This window comes from Schistocerca cancellata, chromosome 10 (assembly GCF_023864275.1).
Source record: "Schistocerca cancellata isolate TAMUIC-IGC-003103 chromosome 10, iqSchCanc2.1, whole genome shotgun sequence".
NCBI lineage: Eukaryota > Metazoa > Arthropoda > Insecta > Orthoptera > Acrididae > Schistocerca > Schistocerca cancellata.
The window spans coordinates 214877941-214887164 of NC_064635.1; positions in this window are offsets into that span (position 1 = coordinate 214877941).

Below are 9224 nucleotides of genomic sequence, written 5' to 3' on the forward strand. Positions count from 1 at the left end.
GTATGCGATCTCTATAATTCACAAACAACATCATGCAGAACCAGTGATCAGCTGCTACAGAAATATGACTCGCTAAAGAAAGAGACCAGAAAATATTATGCTGCATTAAGGCAGCATAGGCACCAGACTGACGGTGGGCCTTTTGTCGAACATAAATTTGTAATTGTGTATACAGAAATACACAATTTAATTAAACTTCCTTCAGATGACACCGAGCGAGGTGGCGCAGTGGTTAGACACTGGACTCGCATTCGGAAGGACGACGGTTCAATCGCGCGTCCGGCCATCCTGATTTAGGTTTTCCGTGATTTCCCTGAATCACTCCAGGCAAATGCCGGGATGGTTCCTCTGAAAGGGCACGGCCGACTTCCTTCCCTAATCCGATGAGACCGATGGCCACGCTGTCTGGTCTCCTCTCCAAACCAACCAACCAACCAACCTTCAGATGACCACACTAGTCATTTTGATTCTGACGCAACGTTTCTAGGCAAGAATATAGCGTCCAATGTGGTAGATGATGAATTTTTCGTAGGCAGCTAATGCAGTAACTATTTTGAACGGCAAGCAGCTTTTTAAAATAATGAACGTCATGTCATCTTTTCAGAGACTGCAACAACCAGCGACAACGCAGGCGTCACGGAGTTTAATTTGGCCGATAATTCTGAGGTGTGTTATTTACGGGCTAGCTCTCTGTCGTAATTAAATTTTAGAATGATTAATTCACTACAGTAGCAATGGGTGTTTTACAGTAAGTATAGTACATTTAATGAATTATTGAACACTGTTTGTTCGTCCACTTCTGCTGCTTCTTTTTTCCATATACAAATACCTTTTTTATGATGAGGCGGTAATTAAATATTTTATTGGGGGATACACATAGAGAATAGGTTGTCAATATTTATAGTGGACAGCCATAAACCTTTTTATATTGCTAGGGTATAATTAATGTACTTATGGGTCATATCTTAACTAGAGGCTGTTGTCATTTAATGTCTCCTATATATATAAGTAACAGTTGCTTTTAAATATATAATTATGGCTTTACAATCATCTCTAGCATCTATGTGTAATATAGAGGGAGGGGGAAGTAACTGGAGAAGTAAGATCTTCACTCTGTTCTTCCTTGTTTTCTACAATAATCTCTACTTAAAAGTGTCACTTTTGTTTTCAGATTATAAATCCCTATTCACAAATGTCTGAAGTAATCGTGCCATTGCTTGTGGAGACACATCCAACAGGTAAGAAACATGAAAACTACTTTAAAATAAGTCATTATACGGTAGCACTTCGTACAGTTGTCTCAAAAGTGAATGTTGTAATATTCTAGCGCCCCATTTTTGTTCATAATGAAACTCAGTAGTTTCAAATGATGTATTCATTTACAGATATGTTGTGTCTCGTGCATAAGCTCAATGCAAGCAATTTTCTTGTTGAATTAAATTAGTTAAACTGCGTGCAGCTCATTGAGCTGTAGTCCATCAGATGATAAATTACGTAAAATGTAAGGAGTTGAGCACTGCAGATTAATCGACATCTACACTTCAAAATGTGAATTGCATACAAAGTAGCTCTAATCTAATGTATTTTTGTGTTATTGTCAGTGTGCATGATTTGATTTCAGATAACACAGCTTGCAAAAATCCGAGTTTTAAGGAGCCCACTACATCCTACATTGGATCTAAATGGAAGTTCTTTACATGAATCTGACTCTAGTTCTGCAAGCTTGCAGTTACTGCGAAATGAAATATCTGGTAAGCAAATTAATTACTCTGTTCATGAATTTACTCAGTATTGTAATGTACACTTCAAATATTGCATTACCTGTTGACATCATCCTCTGCCACACAAAATCTAAATCTTATGTAGGGGGAACCTTTAACTTATGTTTACACTAGGTCAGCAGTGCTTATAATTATAGTTTCACGAAATAATATTTTGTTGGCAGCACAATACTTGATGTTGAGTGAAAATATTTTAACAGCCTAGAGGGTTCACACCAATTAACTTAAAAATTTGGGGAATGTAATTTAAAAGTTGTGCTAAGGTAGAATCTATGCCACTGTGTCTGTCTCACAGAGCTGTAAATATGCTTGCCCTCTTACATAACGTGATGTCTTAAGATATTACCATGTATATTCTATATTTTAGTGCCATAAACTGGGATTACTTTACCATTTGCAGGTAACAGGCCCTACAGTCACATGAAGTCTTAAATTTTCTTTTCCCCAGTGAAAGTAATCATCATTAGCAAGGAATACACAAGGCAGTACGCATTCACAATGTGGAAAGAATGATCCTGAAAGATGACATTATTTTGTGAAACTATTTTGTTGGCAGTACAATACTTGATGTTGAATGCAAATATTTTAACAGCCTGGAGGGTTCACACCGGTTAACTTAAAAAGTTAGGTAAATGTAATTTAAAATTTAGAATTAAAATTTAGGTTTAAGTAAACCTAACTAACCTAAGGACATCACACACATCCATGCCCGAGGCAGGATTCGAACCTGCGACCGTAGCAGCAGCGGGGTTCCGGACTGTAGCACCTAGAACCGCTCGACCACAGCGGCCGGCTATAGCGAAGTACTCTTCATAATTTCATTAGACGCATCTGCAGCCGTCATTCAGTTATAAATTAACTGCTTTTACTGCTTCGATGTACACAGTCATACAGTAATACGTTCCCTGCCTTTTCACGATTTTCTTTACCTTTCTTCTAAGGCTATTTTCCTCCCATATAAAGACCTGTTTATACTACACAGAAGCCCCAAAAAACTGGTACGGGCATGCAGTATTATAATGCAGAGATATGTAAACAACCAGAATCGGCGCTATGGTTGGTGACGCCTGTATAAGACATGTGTCTGGAGCAGTTGTTAGATGGGTTACTGCTGCTACAATGGCGGGCTATCAAGATGTAAGTTAGTTTGAACGTGATGTTACAGCCGGCGCACTAGCGATGGGACACGGCATCTCTGAGGTCTCGATGAAGTGGGGATTTTCCTGTACGACCATTTCACGAGTGTACCATGAATATCAGGAATCCGATAAAAAATCAAACCTCCGACTTTGCTGCGACCGGATAAAGATTCTGCAAGAACAGCACCAACGACGGCTAAAAAGAATCGTTCAACGTGACAGAAGTGCAACCCTTCAGCAAATTGGTACTGATTTCAATGCTGGGCCATCAACAAGGTCAGCGTGCGAACCATTCAACGAAACATCATCGACACAGGTGTTCGGAGCCGAAGGCCCACTCGTGTATCCTTCATGACTGCACAACACAAAGCTTTACACCTCACCTGGGCCCGTCAACACCGATATTGGACTGTTGATGACTGGAAACATGTTGCCTGGTCGAACGGGTCTCGTTGTAAATTCTATCGAGCGGATGGACGTGTACGGGTATGGAGACAACCTCATGAATCCATTGACCCTGCATGTCAGCAGGAGACTGTTCACGATGGTGAAGGCTCTGTAATGGTGTGGGGCGTGTGCAGTTGGAGCGGTATGGGACTACTGATAAATCTAGATACGACTCTGATATCTGACACGTAGGTAAGCATCCTGTCTGATCACCTGCATCTATTCGTGGCCGTTGCGTATTCCGACAGACTTGGCCAATTCCAGCAGGACAATGCGATACCCAATACGTCCAGAATTGCTACAGACTGGCTCCAGGAACACTCTTCTGAGTTTAAACACTTCCGCTGGTCACCAAACTCTCTAGACTTGAACATTATCGAGCATATCCGGGATGCCAGTTTTACGAATTTATGGACAGCCCTGCAGGATTCATGGTGTCAGTTCCCTCCAGCGCTTCTTCAGACATTAGTCGAGTCCATTTTCAGGCACACGGTTCAAGCCGTTTCAATTGTTATAGCCGGGATGGCGGCAGTTGTACAACAATGTGACGTCTTCATACTTCTAAAACAGGTGCTTTGTAATACAGCTGCTCTAACACAGTTAGTAGCAATCTTATTGCGATGGACACAAATAAATAAGGCACGAATCGTTGATAAATTCTAGGAAATCGTTTACGAAAGTCCTTATTTAATCCTTTGCAAAGATACTTTGTCTTATTATGTGTCAAACAGAAGTGATGGTATAAGAGATTTTCATGTTTTTCTTATTGCATAGAAAATGATGCGAAAATTGCAAGTGCTTCGATAATAAAGGAAAGTATGTCAAGAAAACGGGAAATAAAACAAAAACTAATGGTTGGTGAATACAGAACCAAAGAGCCTGAGCCAAATCAGATGGTGACGGCAACAGTGTTAATTACACTCCTGGAAATGGAAAAAAGAACACATTGACACCAGTGTGTCAGACCCACCATACTTGCTCCGGACACTGCGAGAGGGCTGTACAAGCAATGATCACACGCACGGCACAGCGGACACACCAGGAACCGCGGTGTTGGCCGTCGAATGGCGCTAGCTGCGCAGCATTTGTGCACCGCCGCCGTCAGTGTCAGCCAGTTTGCCGTGGCATACGGAGCTCCATCGCAGTCTTTAACACTGGTAGCATGCCGCGACAGCGTGGACGTGAACCGTATGTGCAGTTGACGGACTTTGAGCGAGGGCGTATAGTGGGCATGCGGGAGGCCGGGTGGACGTACCGCCGAATTGCTCAACACATGGGGCGTGAGGTCTCCACAGTACATCGATGTTGTCGCCAGTGGTCGGCGGAAGGTGCACGTGCCCGTCGACCTGGGACCGGACCGCAGCGACGCACGGGTGCACGCCAAGACCGTAGGATCCTACGCAGTGCCGTAGGGGACCGCACCGCCACTTCCCAGCAAATTAGGGACACTGTTGCTCCTGGGGTATCGGCGAGGACCATTCGCAACCGTCTCCATGAAGCTGGGCTACGGTCCCGCACACCGTTAGGTCGTCTTCCGCTCACGCCCCAACATCGTGCAGCCCGCCTCCAGTGGTGTCGCGACAGGCGTGAATGGAGGGACGAATGGAGACGTGTCGTCTTCAGCGACGAGAGTCGCTTCTGCCTTGGTGCCAATGATGGTCGTATGCGTGTTTGGCGCCGTGCAGGTGAGCGCCACAATCAGGACTGCATACGACCGAGGCACACAGGGCCAACACCCGGCATCATGGTGTGGGGAGCGATCTCCTACACTGGCCGTACACCACTGGTGATCGTCGAGGGGACACTGAATAGTGCACGGTACATCCAAATCGTCATCGAACCCATCGTTCTACCATTCCTAGACCGGCATGGGAACTTGCTGTTCCAACAGGACAATGCACGTCCGCATGTATCCCGTGCCACCCAACGTACTCTAGAAGGTGTAAGTCAACTACCCTGGCCGGCAAGATCTCCGGATCTGTCCCCCATTGAGCATGTTTGGGACTGGATGAAGCGTCGTCTCACGCGGTCTGCACGTCCAGCACGAACGCTGGTCCAACTGAGGCGCCAGGTGGAAATGACATGGCAAGCCGTTCCACAGGACTACATCCAGCATCTCTACGATCGTCTCCATGGGAGAATAGCAGCCTGCATTGCTGCGAAAGGTGGATATACACTGTACTAGTGCCGACATTGTGCATGCTCTGTTGCCTGTGTCTATGTGCCTGTGGTTCTGTCAGTGTGATCATGTGATGTATCTGACCCCAGGAATGTGTCAATAAAGTTTCCCCTTCCTGGGACAATGAATTCACGGTGTTCTTATTTCAGTTTCCAGGAGTGTATAATTGTTGTGTGGTGTGCAGTGAACTTTACTTGCATGGTGAAGCGTCATCTGGCATATCACATATTTCACGCTATTTGTGCGTGTTTGCTAAACAAGTGGCATGGTTGACCAAACACGCCTTCCCAGATCTGCTCACGGCAAGATTACTGACAAATTCCTGGCTGTGTGCGCACGTGATTTGAGATCTCGCGAAGTTATTGGAGGGGAAGGAATTTTGGATCTGGCTCAGAGATTAGTCGACACTACAGCGACTTACAGAAAATGTATCCGCAAAACCTGTTATGCCTCCCCCACAACTGTCTCACGCCACATCACAGAAAAAAGTGAAAGGCCTTAGAAAGGAAACTATGCCTGAAGTAATTTATTACGTGAACGGAGGTGACTGTTCGACGACACAGATATGCGAATATGTAGCGGAAAGAGGATTCATTACCTGCCACGTACAGATCCTTATTTTGTTAACTAGGACGTCAGGTCTCGTTTCATGTTTATGGCCTGGTTCGCAGACGAGCCTGAAACAGATGAAAACATTACAAACGAATTGCTGAGGCGATTTATCTGAAACATGTACCTTTTACGACTGTCGCTGCTCTACACTGAAGTTTGCCTGTCACTTGCTGAACACAGTGCTACCAAATGCGTTTCATGTGCGGTATATGTCACTTAATATCCCGCAACTTGGTTTTTTTCCGACTGCAGTGAAGGAACTTGTGACATTCGCAGAGCAAAGTGACTATAATGTATTAATGTAAGAAGAATAGATGCTGAATGATGAATGCATGCATCTTGCCGCTAACTTTGTGTAATGTCTTGTCTGTATAGACGTGTATCTGCTGCCTTGAAGATCCCTTCACTTTCACACATAAATCTATACAGTAAAGTAAGGGCCTCCCGTTTTGTCTTTAGGCTGATCCGTGATAAGACAGGCGAAAAATTAGACTAATGGAGGATTATTAGTATTTTCTCTAATTTTCATTCGCTCTCTCTCTCTCTCTCTCTCCTTTATCTATGTACAGTTTTTGATATAATATTTCATTACGTGAAATCAGCCAAATAGAATCTCTGGTGGAACCCTTCGTCTTAGTATTCAGCGGCTGGCTTGCTGTAAGAGATCTTTACATTTATTATTATTGTTAAGCGCTGCATTCAGTTGGGAAAATCAATCGTTTGAACAATTCGTTCCTTTCACGAAAGATTTCGAATTCCAGATGTGTACGAAGCCTTTTTGGACGATTTAACAAAGACTCCGTGATTGCAGGCTCTCTTCGACACAGCTGAAACTTCCCCACTAATTACAGGGCCAACGCGATCATCAATGATTCAGACAAAGAACTCATTCGTTCATCCACTCCAGAATAAAAGGGGTCACAAACCTTATTTATGAAGGAAATTGTATATTCAATCCATCTCCATTACATGTCCAGATCTCTGTTGGTTCCAAGTCTTAATTATTTTCCGTTACAATTTCTTTCTCTTCAAACAACCCGCTAGTGGCACAAATGTTAATAGCTCGCTTTAGCGAGAAGAAAAACAAATATGTCTCTTTTAGAAACCCGTCAATCTTTCAGCAGATACTTCCGAAGCTGTCCTAGTTACCAGTCTAACAACCTTGGAGAATACTTACATGTATCTCTGTTATTCCAAAGAATAAACGCACTAGAAAACACTTTGGCGTCGACGAGCTGTCGGCGCATATATTACTAGAAAATCAGATCAGATACTTTTCCAAAGTGAATAAATGTGGATGGTTTGATTGGCAATGATTGACTATTGTGTGGTAGAGGGTATTTTCTGTGGGGACATTACATGGCGTTGTTCATAGTCTAGAGAGAACAGTCGAGCAGTCGTCCGAAACTCTCTGGGACGCACGATTGACCACGCTTTAATCGGTCAAAAGGCAATACTGGGTATTGTGCAAAAAGCTCTCTGAGGAGAATGAGAAACAGACAGAATGAAGGCTTCACATCACGTTGATGGACAAACTGTGTTCTGTTCTAGCGCTATGTACACTGTTATTTTTATGTTAAACTGCTATTCATAAGCACGTAAATTATTTGAGGAATTGTAAAGCAGGGATTTTTTTTACGTCCCTTCTTGGAGACCTCAAAATAATCACCTACACTGTACCTCATGTTGCGACGGGAGATGAAGCTCCTAAAACACTTCAGTAAAGATCCTCGGGACGGAGAAATCTCTGAAATAAATATTGCGAATGCGCCAGAAAAATTATGTAGAGGAAAAGGCGCCGCGATCTAGCTTCTTTCCTGTGGGTCCCATTTCGCCACCTGAAAATGATGTCTCAATCTCAGAGGAGAGAAAAGAATACAATTTAGTAACTACTACCAAAATAATTTCGAGTGACCATTCACAAAAGGGCGCTGTCTCGTGAAGCGCCGTGTACCAAATAAAACTAAATTCGGCCACACAAAAGACGGCCATCTCACGTATATTCTCACTTAAATAATAGCCAAATATACGTGAACTGTTTGTCAGACTGTCCAGACCGAATCTGAGAGCAACCTTAAATCCTGAAAAATAATTCAAATATTTTTAAGAACGGAATTTTTTCCCCCTTCAGTAGTACGTTTACACTCTGTTGATTTGCCAAACAATATATTAAAAGTCTGTGTTTTACGCCAAGAACAAAAGTACAGAAGTTTTGTTTGTGGGCAGATAATGATGGCAATCCGACTCCCACAGATGAGTTAGATAGGTAGTCAAACCAGAATTCTAAATTGGTGGAAAATGTAGCTTATGACTGGAATGAAAGCGGGCAAATGTGTCTCATTCTCCAGAAGATAGCCAGAAAAATTGTGTGCGTGCAGCCATCCAGCTTTGCATCAGATCAAGTTTCAGTCCTGCGAGTTTCACTCTAAGTGCAAGCGGCAACTTCTGGACCCGGACAATGTTCATGCTCTTCTCCTTCTACATACAACTCCAATATCAGAGAAAATGAATGAAGGAATATCTTGTAAATGTTTTCCACACCACGTTTTGTTTTATGTTTTCTCTAAATCGATTGTCGAATATGGTATTCGTTTGTCTTGTAGCTATTCTCAAATTAGTGTTGATTTATTGCAGCCAAATAAACGAGCCCCTTTTTTGTGAATTATAATTGCACTGTAGGCATCATGTTGGCCACTCCAAGTCATCATGTTTTGATGTTAGTGCAGTGACAATCGTGTAACGCGAGAACGCTTAATCTAAATAATCCGTTGACGTGAAATAATACTATGGGCCCGGCGTAATGACATACTCAGTTTTTCTTTAGCACGAAACAAAATGGTGAGACATGACAATAATCCGCTTGTCAGTACAGTTAGGTATTCAGTACATATTTTATGCAGTTGCATCAACTCTCAGAAGTTTTGTTCTTACTTTTGTTTATTTGTTAGACTGAGCAGAAGAAACACTGCTGCTTTTGGCCAGGTTTAGGCGCTGCCAGTGTCAGCAAATTTCATTACTCTAGTCAGTCAGTTTTCGAATTCGGTTCTGGATGTGTCGAAGCGTAAT